General features: G+C 46.2%; 4 pseudogenes; 3 read left to right on the top strand and 1 right to left on the bottom strand.

The window, feature by feature from the left end:
- Positions 1-141: 141 nt before the first annotated feature.
- Positions 142-860, top strand: LOC134479144 (dnaJ homolog subfamily C member 17-like; annotated as a pseudogene).
- A 62-nt stretch (positions 861-922) lies between these two features.
- LOC148005363 (ornithine decarboxylase-like) lies at positions 923-12,183 on the top strand (annotated as a pseudogene).
- On the top strand, positions 5,425-8,208 carry LOC134479501 (dnaJ homolog subfamily C member 17-like; annotated as a pseudogene).
- Positions 12,184-12,568: 385 nt separating the features above from the next.
- Positions 12,569-13,287, bottom strand: LOC134479503 (dnaJ homolog subfamily C member 17-like; annotated as a pseudogene).
- Between the last annotated feature and the right edge of the window lie 1,283 nt (positions 13,288-14,570).

The raw sequence follows: 14,570 nt of genomic DNA, 5'->3' as shown, positions 1-14,570 counted from the left end.
CTTTTCAAATCTTGGCCCATGTCTGGACAGAACACACCCAACCCCTATGATTTCCTTGAGACAATGAACCAAGTACCCTGTATAAGAAAATCATGTACAGGACTCCTGGGAGTTGTATCAATGCAGGTTTAGGGTAGAATCATGACGGTGACCAAAGAGCTCTTACAGATGGATCTGTACACACTGCTGGGTGTCGAAGAGAAGGTGGCAAACACAGAGGTGAAGAAGGCCTATAGACAAAAAGCACTCTCCTGCCACCCAGACAAAAATCCAGATAACCCCAGAGCAGCTGAACTCTTCCACCTGCTGTCCCAGGCCTTGGAGGTTCTGACTGATGCTGCAGCCAGGGCTGCTTATGACAAGGAAAGGAAAGCCAGGGCCACAGAAAGGACCCAGAGACTTGAGGAGAACAGGAAGAAACTGAAGCTCGACCAGGAGGCCAGGGAGTGGCAGGCCCAGGCCCAGGGAACTGAGGAAGAGGAGGAGAGCAGGCGCGCCACCACACTAGAACAGGAGATTGCTCGATTTCGAGAAGAGGGTTCCCGTCAGTTGGAAGAGCAACAAAGGCTGATCCAGGAGCAGATCCGCCAGGACCGAGAACAGAGGCTGAGAGGAAGAACAGAAAATAGAGAAGGCAAAGGAACCCCCAAACTAAAGCTTAAGTGGACATGCAAGAAGGAGGATGAGTCCCAAGGGGGCTTACTCCTGAGATGTCCTCCTGAGGCTTTTACACAAGTATAAGGAGGTTCTTAATTGGTACTTTCCAGAAAGAAGGCAGGCAACACATAGTGGGGTATGCAACTGTCAGAGCTGCGGAGCTTGCCGTCAGAAGTGAAGTCAGAACCAGCCCTTGTGATTAACAAGTGGAATAACTGTTACTAAAGACCAGCTGCTTGGTAATGGGCTAGGGTGGCTGTTGGTGATGTCTGCAGGTTTTCCGTACTCAGAGAAAATGTTTATAAGGTTCTGTTGGTAGCCTTGTTTTTCCTTCTCTGTAGATACATAAGCATAGCCACATCCCCTTAATATTTTTGCAGGTTTCCATACTAAAGTCGTTTCATTTTCACTAACATTAAGAACACTGAGGGTCAGAACCTGCAGACATCACCAACAGCCACCCTAGCCAGAAGCTTGGTGCCACCTTGAATCAGCTTCTGCAAATGGCCAGATGATCCTCAGAGTTTGGTGATGTCCTCACCACTGGTCTGACCAGCTGTGGCCCAGTGCTTTTTCTCTGTAGGCATATCAAGAACCGTGAGCAGCTTTACTAGGGAAAAGCTTGATTGCTATTTCCTCAATGAAGGCTTTACTGCCAAGGATATTCTACACCAAGAAGAAGAAAGAAGAAGGAGGTGGAGGAGGAGAAGGAGCAGGAAGAAGAAGAAGAAGAAGAAGAAGAAGAAGAAGAAGAAGAAGAAGGAGGAGGAGGAGGAGGAGGAGGAGGAGGAGGAGGAGGAGGAGGAGGAGGAGGAGGAGGAGGAGGAGAAGAAGAGGAGGAGGAGGAGGAGGAGGAGGAGGAGGTGGAGGAGGATGAGGACGGGGAGGAGGATGAGGACGGGGAGGAGGAGGTGGAGGGGGAGGGGAGGGGGAGGGGAGGGGGAGGGGGATGAGGAGGAAGAGGAAGAGGAAGAGGAAGAGGAAGAGGAAGAGGAAGAGGAAGAGGAAGAGGAAGAGGAAGAGGAAGAGGAAGAGGAAAAGTTGTTTCTTCCCCTGACAATAAAGATGCTTTCTGTATTGCAGATCTCAAAGACATTCTAAAGCCCAGCAGCATGTAGAGATCCATCTGTAAAAACTCTTTGGAGAATTCTAGCCTAAACTTGAATTGATACTACAACTCCCAGGAGTCCCATACTTGGTTTACTTATACAGGGTGCCTGGTTCATTGGCTCAAGGAAATGATGAAATGGACAAATTACTAATAGGAAACAGGTTTAGAATCCTCAAATTTTCTTGACAGACATGTTTATGGGAAAGGTTTAAAGAACAAAACTTCCATCCCTGAACAAGACAAATAATACAATGTCCTAAGTTTTGGGGGATTGATGCTAATGCTTTAAATGAATCCTGCCTCCAAAAATGGGAATCAGAGTGTCCAAATGCTAAAGATCTTCATCCCCAGATGGTTTTTGATTGATCAACAAAGAGCCAACAACCAATGACAAGGCAGGTAGACTGAGGCAGGACTGTATGTGTCTGCTCTTCTTCCCTGCCATGGTGATCTCGCCCCCTTCCTCTATCCTAGTTCCTAGCCCCTGCAGATCTCAATGTTCTGCAGTTACGGAGATGCCTGCACAAATTAAAAGTGAAGATGCTCTCACATATTGACTTAATGAGGTTTCTCTAGAGTCACAGAACTTATTGGTAGTCTCTACACAGCAAGAGAACTGTTTGATGACTTACAGTCTGTAGTCCAACTCACCAACAACGATCAGCAGCAGCAGCTGTGAATGGAAGTCCAAGGATCTAGCAATGGCTTCCTCCCAGGAGGCAGGCAGGCAACAAGAGACAGACTCTTTGCTCCTTCCAGTGTCCTTATGTAGGTCTCCAGCAGGAGGTGTGTCCCAGATTAAAGGTGTGTACCGGATTAAAGGTCCGTCCCAGATTAAAGGTGTGTACCACCTCCCATGGCTCTGGGACTTGCTTTGTCCCAGTTGACCTTTGATTCAGAGATCTCTTTGCCTTAAGTTCCTGGGATTCATAGCCACTTTGACTGCAGATCTCCATACCAAGATCCAGGCCAGAAACTTGTATCTCCCAGCCTCAAGATCAGGATCAAAGGTGAGCCTTCCAGTGCTGGATTTTAGTTCATTCCAGATATAATCAAGTTAACAATCAGGAATAGCCACTACAAGATCTTATCCAATAAGGTGCAACAATTCCTAGCATATAAGAACATAAAACCTGTTACAATATACCATATAATCCCATGGGACAAGTTATTCTAGAAAGAGTCAATTGTACCATCAAAAGAGATGCCCGTTAAATAAAAAAAGAAAGTAAAAACGGACAAACAAACAAACACAGAAAAAAAAAACAACCCAAGGACAGAATAAATAATGCATTGTTAACTCTCAGGGGTTTTTTCCAAGATTCTTTATTTTCAAAATTATCTCTGTTGTGGTTTGCCCTGGAGTTATCTTTATTTTGATGCTAATTCCACTTCTTCAAGGACAGTCAAGAACTCAGGATTCAGGTGACTTCACCAGAACCTTATCTCCATTGAATTTGTAAAATACAGGTGAGAGTCAGGGACAGGATAGAAGGAGGCCTGTCATTGGGTGAGATGGAAGGAGAGGCGGGAGAAACGTTTGAAGGAAGAGGTGGAGACCGGGATGGAAAGGAGAGAGAGGAGCAAGGAGAGAGAGGGAGAGAAACCATGGCAGGTGACTTCAAGATTCTGCTCTGTGTGTTTACAGGTTGTTATTAATGTTCTTATGGGATGGATGGTACTGGGCTTTGTATGTTTCGATGGACAATGATAACATACCAATTGGGTCAAAGGTTATTGTGTTGTGTGGTCTTTCAGGTGTAGATTTAAGTGAAATAGAATGTGGGGCGGCTGGTCTGGGCCACCACAGAGTTGGGATGTGTTTCTCCCAGGATATCCAGCAGATTTCTTGGGGCACCACGGTGCCGGATCTAGCAGGATAAAAGACAACCTTGTACTTTTTTTAAAAATTTTTTATATTTTTACAACAACAGGTCACAACATAAGCTTTTGGTGCATTCTGCCAATGTACAAGCTACAAATGCTTGCTCAGCAGCTGGGGGGCACTCAATCGTATCATGTCTGAAAAGTAAATAAAAGTCCATATAAAACACTGTGTTCTTATGGAAACTTTAAACATTTAAGTGTGACCCCATTTCCTAGCTTTCCATATTGCATTGGTGCCAACTCTACTCTTACAAAGATGTTGGGACCTACCTTGGTGTTTCCCTCCCCCCTCACTGAGCCTTTTAGCCTGCCATAGCAAGAAATTGTTTACACCCTTGGGAGCTGCTCTGGGAGCTGCTCCTAGCCCCTGACTTGGGGCTGGGATTCTCCATGGCACCCTTCCTCCCCACTGAGCCTTCCTGCTTGTTGTTGTTAAGAAGTTGTTTATGCCCCTGATTGGGCCTGAACTTTCACCACATAGACTTTTCCTGTTTTCCTGGTTGGGGGTTTTCACCTGCCTTGTTGTTTTCCAAGGCTTTTGCCTTGGGTATATAAGGAGATCTCAGTAAAGCCTTGGAGGCACTCGCTGAAAACGGATGACCTGTGTACTTGATTTATTTCAATCCCGCAGACCTACGCCCCATATTCACACACTGTCGGTGCAGGCGCCAACACAAAGAGATTCCAAACCAGCAGTAAATCAGTTAAATGATCCCCCAAATGCCTGAATTCAAACTAAACAGGCAGGAAAGAGCTACAAGGATGGCATAAAGATCTGACTGACCAGCCACAGAGGGGGTAGATGCCATCTGGTTCATAGATGGGAGCAGCTTCTTAGAGAAGGAAAAAGATGGGCTGGGGCAGCAGTGGTAGATGGAAACAGAGTCATATGGGCTCAGGCCCTACCAAAAGGCACCTCTACTCAGAGGGTAGAGCTCGCTCCCCTCACCAAAGCCCTTGAGCTGAGAAAGAGACTTAACATCTATGTGGACAGCAGGTATGCCTTTGCTACAGTCTATCAGCAGAGGGGCCTGCTGACATCTGAGGGCAAGAAAAAAAGAGCTTCTGGCTCTGTTAAGGGCCCTCCATGACCCAGCCAGGCCGAGGAAGAGACTCTGGTACACGTAAACGGGAAAGAAGATCCTGCTACAAAATACAGGGAGAGGCCATGATAAAACAAATGCATCAATGGACTCATTTAGGGGTAAGCAAACTCATCCAGACATTTTCAAAAACTAAATATTATGTCACAGGTCTCAAGTATCTCTTGGAACAGATAGTACACTGATGTATACCAAGCCAAAAGGTAACTGTTTTCAGGAAAGTTGACTCTGGCAGGAGGCTCCATGGGGAACGGCCTGAATCCTACTGAGAAGTGGACTTCACAGAGATAAAACCAGGAAAATATGGTTACAAATGTTTCCTAGTGTTTATCGATACCTTTTTAGGAAAAGGTAGAAGCTTTCCCCCCCAAGCAAGAGATGGCCTTGGTAGTGATCAAGAAAATACTGGAAGAAATCTTCCCCCTGTTTGGAGTGCACAAGGTAATCGGTCAGACCACGGCCCTGCTTTCGTTGTCAAGGCAAGCCAGGGTGTAGCCAGGTATTCAGAGGTCGATTAAAAAAATTATATTACATCTACAGACCTCAAAGTTCAGGACAGGTAGAGAGAATAAATAAAATTCTAAAAGAGACCCTGACCAAATTGACCACGGAGACTGGCGCAGACTGGGTGGCACTCCTTTCCTCTTGCTCTCTTCAGAGCAAAAAATGCCCCTTCTGGATTCAGCCTTACCCATGTCCCTGAAGAGACTACAGAGTTCAGGGCAGGTAAAAAAGATAAATAGAACTATAAAGGGGCCTTGACAAAATTGGCCTTAGAGACTGGGGGGGGAGACTGGACTGTCCTTCCTTTTGCTTTGTTCCGAGTATGGAACACTCCTGACCCTCTTGGCCTAACACCTCATGAGATTATGTATGGGAGCTCCCCCTCCACCTCACTGAATCGGGCGGGGCCCCCTACCCTGAGGTCTTTCCTAAAACCCTGTTTGCTCATTTAAAGGCTTTAGAAACAGTCCCAAGTGGAATTTGGAGCCAAGTGAAGGATGCCTACAACACAGGAGGTCCAGGATGCCTTACCAGTTCCCAGTGGGAGACGCAGTCCTGGTCCAGGGACACCAGGCTGAGAATTTAGAGCCTCACTAGAAAGGACCCTATCTAGTACTGTTAACCACTCCAACTGCTGTTAAGGTAGATGGGATTGCTGCATGTGTCCACGCCTCCCATTTGAAGATAGCACCAGATGTTCTCAGAAATGAATAGAAGTTAGAAAAGTCTGCTAATCCTCTTGAGCTCCATCTCTGTTGTAAGCACTCATAATCCCCATATCCCCCCAGAAACTGACTTGGCAAGTTTCCTCCCAGGCTGGGGAGGTAATATGGTCCATCTCCAAGGTGGCCCCACCATACTCATGGTGGCCTGCTCTCCCCCTGACTTTTGTAAGTTGGTAGCTGGGCTGGACAGCTAGGACATTCCTGACACAGATCCTCAGAGTATGCCCTAAGAAGTCTCAAAGAGATTTCACCTGGGGGCAAGTTTGGATGCGCAAGTCCAGAGGCAAGGTGCCAATTGGGAAGACTAAGGTTTTACATTTGCCCCCGAGATGGCTGAGACCAGGCTACCATCCGGCCTTGTGGGGGCTTAGAAAGTTTGTACTGTTCTGCTTGGCAAGCTGAGACTAATTTCCACGCTCCTAGGACCCTCAGTTATTCTCTTATTAAAAATACAGGGTCCAAATGTCAAAAGTAATAAGTTAACACCCTTTATTAGAGAAAGAGTTAGTGCAGTGCAGATTTTAATGCTGCACCAACTATATCAAGCCTCAGAAGAACTTAGGGGAAAAATTGTAGAAGGTGGCCCTGAGTTCTAAGGTTAGAACTAATCACAAGCAGAAGTGGGGAATGAAAGAATAAAGATTTTAAACTATCCCCCACTGACCCTGCTGTGAGGACAAGTGCACCTCACAGCAAAGAATAACAAAACATGTTTTGGGGATGTAGCCTGGCTATAGCCATCACAAACCATCTGACCTCGATAAGGCCTGACTCAACAGTCCTGAGAAAAACGAGAGTTAGGGTCAACTTGCCCCAGAAGCAGGGTGGCTAGAGTTGAACTGAGCCCAAGTTACAAACCAATGAAATTGCTTTCTGTGACTGTTGCCAACTACCTATGTAATTTTCCCTATAAATAACCTTCCCCTAATTGGGCTTGGGTTCAACTCCTCTGTCTCCTGTGTGAGATAGGTGTCATCTCCAGAGCTCTGGTTCCTCAAATACACCTCTTGTTTATTACATCAAGACTGGTTTCTCGTGAGTTTTTTGGGGGGTTGCGTCATCTCAAAATTTGAGTGGGAGTCTTCCCCACTCCGGTGGTCTTTCAATTCTTGCCTAAACTTGAATTGATACTAAACTCCCAATAGTCCCATACTTGGTTTACTTAGACAGGGTGCCTGGTTCATCGGCTCAAGGAAATGATGAAATTGACAAATACTAATAGGAAACAGGTTTAGAATCCTCAAATATTCATGAGAAACATGTTAATAGGAAAGGTTCAAAGAACAAAATTTCCATCCCTTAAGACAAATAGTACAATGTCCTCAGTTTTGGGGGATTGATGCTAATGCTTTAAATGAATCCTGCCTCCAAAGCTAGGAGGCGAAGGTGAAGGAGGTGAAGAAGTCCTAGAGACAAAAAGCGCTCTCCTGCCACCCAGACAAAAATCCAGATAACCCCAGAGCAGCTGAACTCTTCCACCAGCTGTCCCAGGCCTTGGAGGTACTGACTGATGCTGCAGCCAGGGCTGCATATGACAAGGAGAGGAAAGCCAGGAAGCAGGCCTCAGAGAGGACCCAGAGACTTGACAAGAACAGGGAGAAAGTAAAGCTTGATCTGTAGGCCAGGGAGTGGGAGGCCCAGGGTACTGAGGAAGAGGAGGAGAGCAGGAACACCACCACACTGGGGCAGGAGATTTCTCGACTTCGAGAAGAGGGTTCCAGTCAGTTGGAAGAGCAGCAAAGGCTGATCCAGGAAAAGATCCCCAGGACCGAGGACAGAGGCTGAGAGGAAGAACAGAAAATAGAGAATGCAAAGGAACCCCCAAAGTAAAACTTAAGTGGACATGCAAGAAGGAGGATGAGTCCCAAGGGGGCTACTCAAGAGATGTCCTCCTGAGGCTTTTACAGAAGTGTGGGGAGGTTCTCAACTTGGTACTTTCCAGAGAGAAGGCAGTCAACACCATAGTGGAGATTGCAACAGTCAGAGGTGTGGAGCTGGCAGTCAGAAATGAAGTGGGCCTAGCTGACAACCCTCTGAATGTTTCCTGGTTGGAGGGACAGCCCCAGGGCATGGTAGACCCCAGCCCCCCAGGACTGTCGAAGGGCTCAGTGTTGTCACTAGGGACTGTGAGGGTCTGGTCATGATGCACATGCGCCAGGCTGCTGAGCGACAGCAGCTGTTGGCCCAGTTGCAGCAGGAAGATGAGGTGCGGCCCACATAGCCGGGACTTCATCCTTCCCACTCCACATCCTTTTCTGAGTCATCACCAATAAACTTTTTAAAAAACAAACAAAAAGAAAACCAAATATGCATAATAGGTAATGGATAATTTCTATCCTGATGGCCTGTTGCATTTGAATAAAGTTAATTCATTATTATCAGGGACAAATTCAGGAGTCTCTATGGGCAAAATAACCCTGCATTCAATGAATCAGTAATTACGTTAAGAGGTTTGAGATATTCCAATACCATAAGGATAGCACACAATTCAGACTTCTGAATTGATGTGGACTTTTGGAGCAGGAGGAGGAGAAGGAGAAGGAGGAGGAGGAGGAGGAGAAGAAGAAGTTTCTTCCCCTGACAATTAAGAAGCTTTCTGTATTACAGACCTCAAAGACATTCTAAAGCAGCATCTGACATGGCTAAAAGCTCTTGCCCTTTCACAGACAGGTAGAATGACAGCAGAGCTCTAGCTGGAAATTCTACAGGATTTGACTGTGCAAGCAAGACTGAAATACAATTGGTGTACTGGATTGGGTGCCTCCAGAGAACATTAGCTATGCAAATCCTTGTAAACCAGTGTCTCAAATCAAGTATGCCACCAGTAATGGAGTCCACATTAGGAATTTTGACAGTGAAATGGAATTGATGCAAGTCACCAGAGCACAGACAAAGGCAAAGTTGGTTTTGCAGTTGGACATTGACACTTCCAAAGCATTTTGTCCCCTCAATGTTAAATTTGGTGTCTCACTCAAAACCAGCAGGCTTCTCATGGAAAAGGCAAAGGAGATAAAGATTGACATCATTGACATCAGCTTCCATGGGGGCAGTGGATGTCCTGCCCCTGAGACCTTCTTGCAGGCACTGACAGATGCCAGTTGTGTCTTTGCCAAGGGCACAAAAGTTGTCAGCATGTATCTGCTTCATATTGGTTGCGGCTCTCCTGTATCAGAAGATACAACATGTAATTTCATGCTCTACGAAATTTTGAGAACATGGGTGCATACACCATTGTTCCTGCTTCTACTTTCATTGGACTCCAGAGGACAAACATCTATTCTTTACTCTCACCACCAATGTGGTTACTCATGCAGGAGATACAGAGCCATGGCTTCCCTCCAGAGGTGGATGAGCAGGATGTTGGCATTCTTCCCATTTCTTGCCTCCAGGAGAGCAGGAAGGACCCTCACCCTACAGCCTGTGCCTCTGCTACTCTCAAGTGTAAATGCCATTCTTGTAGCTCTTTCCTGCCTGTTTAGTTTGAATTCAGGCATTTGGGGGGATCATTTGACTAATTTACTGCTGGTTTGGAATCTCTTTGTAAGAGTAGGGTTGGCACCAATGCTGTATGGAAAGCTAGGAGATGGGGTCACACTTAAATGTTTAAAGTTTCCATAGGAACACAGTGTTTTATATGGACTTTTATTTACTTTTCAGACATGATACGATTGAGTGCCCCCCAGCTGCTGAGCAAGCATTTGTAGCTTGTACATTGGCAGAATGCACCAAAAGCTTATGTTGTGACCTGTTGTTGTAAAAATATAAAAAATTAAAAAAAAGTACAAGGCTGTCTTTTATCCTGCTAGATCCGGCACCGTGGTGCCCCAAGAAATCTGCTGGATATCCTGGGAGAAACACATCCCAACTCTGTGGTGGCCCAGACCAGCCGCCCCACATTCTATTACACTTAAATCTACACCTGAAAGACCACACAACACAATAACCTTTGACCCAATTGGTATGTTATCATTGTCCATCGAAACATACAAAGCCCAGTACCATCCATCCCATAAGAACATTAATAACAACCTGTAAACACACAGAGCAGAATCTTGAAGTCACCTGCCATGGCTTCTCTCCCTCTCTCTCCTTGCTCCTCTCTCTCCTTTCCATCCCAGTCTCCACCTCTTCCTTCAAACGTTTCTCCCGCCTCTCCTTCCATCTCACCCAATGACAGGCCTCCTTCTATCCTGTCCCTGACTCTCACCTGTATTTTACAAATTCAATGGAGATAAGGTTCTTGTGCAGTCACCTGAATCCTGAGTTCTTGACTGTCCTTGAAGAAGAGGAATTAGCATCAAAATAAAGATAACTCCAGGGCAAACCACAACAGAAATAATTTTGAAAATAAAGAATCTTGGAAAAAACCCCTGAGAGTTAACAATGCATTATTTATTCTGTCCTTGGGTTGTTTTTTTTTTTTCTGTGTTTGTTTGTTTGTCCGTTTTTACTTTCTTTTTTTATTTAACGGGCATCTCTTTTGATGGTACAATTGACTCTTTCTAGAATAACTTGTCCCATGGGATTATATGGTATATTGTAACAGGTTTTATGTTCTTATATGCTAGGAATTGTTGCACCTTATTGGATAAGATCTTGTAGTGGCTATTCCTGATTGTTAACTTGATTATATCTGGAATGAACTAAAATCCAGCACTGGAAGGCTCACCTTTGATCCTGATCTTGAGGCTGGGAGATACAAGTTTCTGGCCTGGATCTTGGTATGGAGATCTGCAGTCAAAGTGGCTATGAATCCCAGGAACTTAAGGCAAAGAGATCTCTGAATCAAAGGTCAACTGGGACAAAGCAAGTCCCAGAGCCATGGGAGGTGGTACACACCTTTAATCTGGGACGGACCTTTAATCCGGTACACACCTTTAATCTGGGACACACCTCCTGCTGGAGACCTACATAAGGACACTGGAAGGAGCAAAGAGTCTGTCTCTTGTTGCCTGCCTGCCTCCTGGGAGGAAGCCATTGCTAGATCCTTGGACTTCCATTCACAGCTGCTGCTGCTGATCGTTGTTGGTGAGTTGGACTACAGACTGTAAGTCATCAAACAGTTCTCTTGCTGTGTAGAGACTACCAATAAGTTCTGTGACTCTAGAGAAACCTCATTAAGTCAATATGTGAGAGCATCTTCACTTTTAATTTGTGCAGGCATCTCCGTAACTGCAGAACATTGAGATCTGCAGGGGCTAGGAACTAGGATAGAGGAAGGGGGCGAGATCACCATGGCAGGGAAGAAGAGCAGACACATACAGTCCTGCCTCAGTCTACCTGCCTTGTCATTGGTTGTTGGCTCTTTGTTGATCAATCAAAAACCATCTGGGGATGAAGATCTTTAGCATTTGGACACTCTGATTCCCATTTTTGGAGGCAGGATTCATTTAAAGCATTAGCATCAATCCCCCAAAACTTAGGACATTGTATTATTTGTCTTGTTCAGGGATGGAAGTTTTGTTCTTTAAACCTTTCCCATAAACATGTCTGTCAAGAAAATTTGAGGATTCTAAACCTGTTTCCTATTAGTAATTTGTCCATTTCATCATTTCCTTGAGCCAATGAACCAGGCACCCTGTATAAGTAAACCAAGTATGGGACTCCTGGGAGTTGTAGTATCAATTCAAGTTTAGGCTAGAATTCTCCAAAGAGTTTTTACAGATGGATCTCTACATGCTGCTGGGCTTTAGAATGTCTTTGAGATCTGCAATACAGAAAGCATCTTTATTGTCAGGGGAAGAAACAACTTTCTTCTTCTTCTTCTTCTTCTTCTTCTTCTTCTTCTTCTTCTTCTTCTTCTTCTTCTTCTTCTTCCTCTTCCTCTTCCTCTTCCTCTTCCTCTTCCTCTTCCTCTTCCTCTTCCTCCTCCTCATCCCCCTCCCCCTCCCCTCCCCCTCCCCTCCCCCTCCACCTCCTCCTCCCCCTTCCTCCTCCCCGTCCTCATCCTCCTCCACCTCCTCCTCCTCCTCCTCCTCCTCCTCCTCCTCCTCTTCTTCTCCTCCTCCTCCTCCTCCTCCTCCTCCTCCTCCTCCTCCTCCTTCTTCTTCTTCTTCTTCTTCTTCTTCCTGCTCCTTCTCCTCCTCCACCTCCTTCTTCTTTCTTCTTCTTGGTGTAGAATATCCTTGGCAGTAAAGCCTTCATTGAGGAAATAGCAATCAAGCTTTTCCCTAGTAAAGCTGCTCACGGTTCTTGATATGCCTACAGAGAAAAAGCACTGGGCCACAGCTGGTCAGACCAGTGGTGAGGACATCACCAAACTCTGAGGATCATCTGGCCATTTGCAGAAGCTGATTCAAGGTGGCACCAAGCTTCTGGCTAGGGTGGCTGTTGGTGATGTCTGCAGGTTCTGACCCTCAGTGTTCTTAATGTTAGTGAAAATGAAACGACTTTAGTATGGAAACCTGCAAAAATATTAAGGGGATGTGGCTATGCTTATGTATCTACAGAGAAGGAAAAACAAGGCTACCAACAGAACCTTATAAACATTTTCTCTGAGTACGGAAAACCTGCAGACATCACCAACAGCCACCCTAGCCCATTACCAAGCAGCTGGTCTTTAGTAACAGTTATTCCACTTGTTAATCACAAGGGCTGGTTCTGACTTCACTTCTGACGGCAAGCTCCGCAGCTCTGACAGTTGCATACCCCACTATGTGTTGCCTGCCTTCTTTCTGGAAAGTACCAATTAAGAACCTCCTTATACTTGTGTAAAAGCCTCAGGAGGACATCTCAGGAGTAAGCCCCCTTGGGACTCATCCTCCTTCTTGCATGTCCACTTAAGCTTTAGTTTGGGGGTTCCTTTGCCTTCTCTATTTTCTGTTCTTCCTCTCAGCCTCTGTTCTCGGTCCTGGCGGATCTGCTCCTGGATCAGCCTTTGTTGCTCTTCCAACTGACGGGAACCCTCTTCTCGAAATCGAGCAATCTCCTGTTCTAGTGTGGTGGCGCGCCTGCTCTCCTCCTCTTCCTCAGTTCCCTGGGCCTGGGCCTGCCACTCCCTGGCCTCCTGGTCGAGCTTCAGTTTCTTCCTGTTCTCCTCAAGTCTCTGGGTCCTTTCTGTGGCCCTGGCTTTCCTTTCCTTGTCATAAGCAGCCCTGGCTGCAGCATCAGTCAGAACCTCCAAGGCCTGGGACAGCAGGTGGAAGAGTTCAGCTGCTCTGGGGTTATCTGGATTTTTGTCTGGGTGGCAGGAGAGTGCTTTTTGTCTATAGGCCTTCTTCACCTCTGTGTTTGCCACCTTCTCTTCGACACCCAGCAGTGTGTACAGATCCATCTGTAAGAGCTCTTTGGTCACCGTCATGATTCTACCCTAAACCTGCATTGATACAACTCCCAGGAGTCCTGTACATGATTTTCTTATACAGGGTACTTGGTTCATTGTCTCAAGGAAATCATAGGGGTTGGGTGTGTTCTGTCCAGACATGGGCCAAGATTTGAAAAGCTAACATTAGTTTGAATCACACGATTGAACCAGGAACTCTCACATTGGTGCCACGACTCAGATGCACCTCGTGAGGATTTTGATATTCCCGAGCCCATGTGGCCTGGCACCCCTGCCCCACTGCCACCGAACTCTGGAGCAGAGGATAGGCCTTCCTCACCACATGTCTGTTGTCTGTAGTTGGGACCATCCTGGTCTACCCTGGGCTTGTGGCAGGGAGCCTTTGTAAAGATGGATGGAACTGTGCACTCCCAGGACAAAGTCACATTGCCCTAGAATTGCAGTGCAAGCCTCTTGGGCACACATGACCCGAGATTGCTACTGAGGGTCCTGATGTTGAGCACTGCCTTTACACCTGCTGCCACTTCTGTGTGCATCACGGAGATTAAATCACCGCTGCTGTCTCACCAGCTAAGCCATCAGACCACCAACACCTTAGATCCTGATCTTGAGGCTGGGAGATATAGGTTTCTGGCCTGGATTTTGGTATGAAGATCTTGAGGCAAAGTGACTATGAATCCCAGGAGCTTAAGGCAAAGAGATCTGAGTTCAAGGTCACCTGGGACAAAGCAAGCCCCAGAGCCAGGTGTGGTGGTACACACCTTTAATCTGGGACATACCTTCTGCTGGGGACTTACATAAGGACATTTTCGGAAGGAAAGAGTCTGTCCTTTGTTGCCTGCCTGCCTCCTGGGGGGAAGCCAGTGCTAGATCCTAGATTCACAGCTGCTGCTGCTGATCATTGTTGGGGAGTTAGACTACAGACTGTAAGTCATTAACCAATTCTCTTAGTATGTAGAGACTACCAATAAGTGCTGTGACTCTAGAAAAACCTCACTAAGACAATATGTGAGAGCATTTTCACTTTTAATTTGTGCAGGCATCTCCATAATTGCAGAACTTTGAGATATGCAGGGGCTAGGAACTAGGACCGAAGAAGGGGGGGAGATCACCATGGCAGAGAAGAAGAGCAGACACATACAGTCCTGCCTCAGTCTACCTGCCTAGTCATTGCCTGTTGGCTCTTTGTTGATCAATCAAAAACCTTTTAGGGTTGAGGATCTTTAGCACTTGGACACTCAGATTCCCAATTTGAGGAGCAGGATTGATTCATTTAAAGAACTAGCCCCAATCCCCCGAAA

This window comes from Rattus norvegicus, chromosome 6 (genome assembly GCF_021556685.1).
Source record: "Rattus norvegicus strain SHRSP/BbbUtx chromosome 6, alternate assembly SHRSP_T2T, whole genome shotgun sequence".
NCBI lineage: Eukaryota > Metazoa > Chordata > Mammalia > Rodentia > Muridae > Rattus > Rattus norvegicus.
This window is presented reverse-complemented; position numbering and strand designations above follow the sequence as displayed.